Genomic DNA, 829 nt, shown 5'->3' with positions numbered 1-829 from the left:
CCCCTATTTCACTTACTTTTTGTTGTGGGAACCAAGCAAGCTAACGATGTGTGTAACGTGCTGGGATCTGTGGCTGGGATAGAGGACACACTCATTTAGACCCTGGTCTCTACCCAACTTGAGGTGAAATTTCACTATAAATCACCGTTTGGGAGGATCTCAATTCTTTGATCAACCTAGAATCGTTCAACATGAAGACTCACGAGACCAAAATAATTTTAGCTGGGTACAGGTGCCCTGGACAACATAAGTGTCTAGAAGCAGCCACAATTAATGAAGACCTCTCCACACCACGCTTCCATGAAGTATGATTATTGTTCCCATGTCACAGAAAAAGAAACTGAGGCACAAAGCTGTTAAGGAACTTGCCTACCCAGAGAACGACAGAGCTGAGATTCTAACCCAGCATCTGCCCAGACCCTGCCCTCAGCCATCGTCCAATTCTGACTACAGATTGGGTTCCTCTATTCTGCGAGGGCACGGAGTCAGCCAGGCCATAGTGACTTAATCAAGAAGAGATTATTTGGCCTGTAATCCCAGCACTTTGGGAGGCCGAGGAGAGAAAATCGCTGAGGCAAGCAGTTTAAGACCAGCCTGGGCTCTTGAAAATCTCTATAAAAATAAAGCCAAAAAAAAGCTGGGCATGGTGGCACACATCTGTAATCCCAACTACTCAGGAGGCTGAGGTGGGAGGATCACTTGAGCACAGCAAGTCAAGGCTAAGATCGCACCACTGCACTCCGGCCTGGGCAACAGCGACCCTGTCTCTAAAAACCAAAAGGAGATATCTACAGAGACCTTGAAACAGGGAAAGTCCATAAATAAAAGC

Source organism: Carlito syrichta, unplaced genomic scaffold, assembly GCF_000164805.1.
Source record: "Carlito syrichta isolate Samal-C Ts95f unplaced genomic scaffold, Tarsius_syrichta-2.0.1 Scaffold146399, whole genome shotgun sequence".
In the NCBI taxonomy this organism is placed as follows: Eukaryota; Metazoa; Chordata; class Mammalia; order Primates; family Tarsiidae; genus Carlito; species Carlito syrichta.
This window is presented reverse-complemented; position numbering follows the sequence as displayed.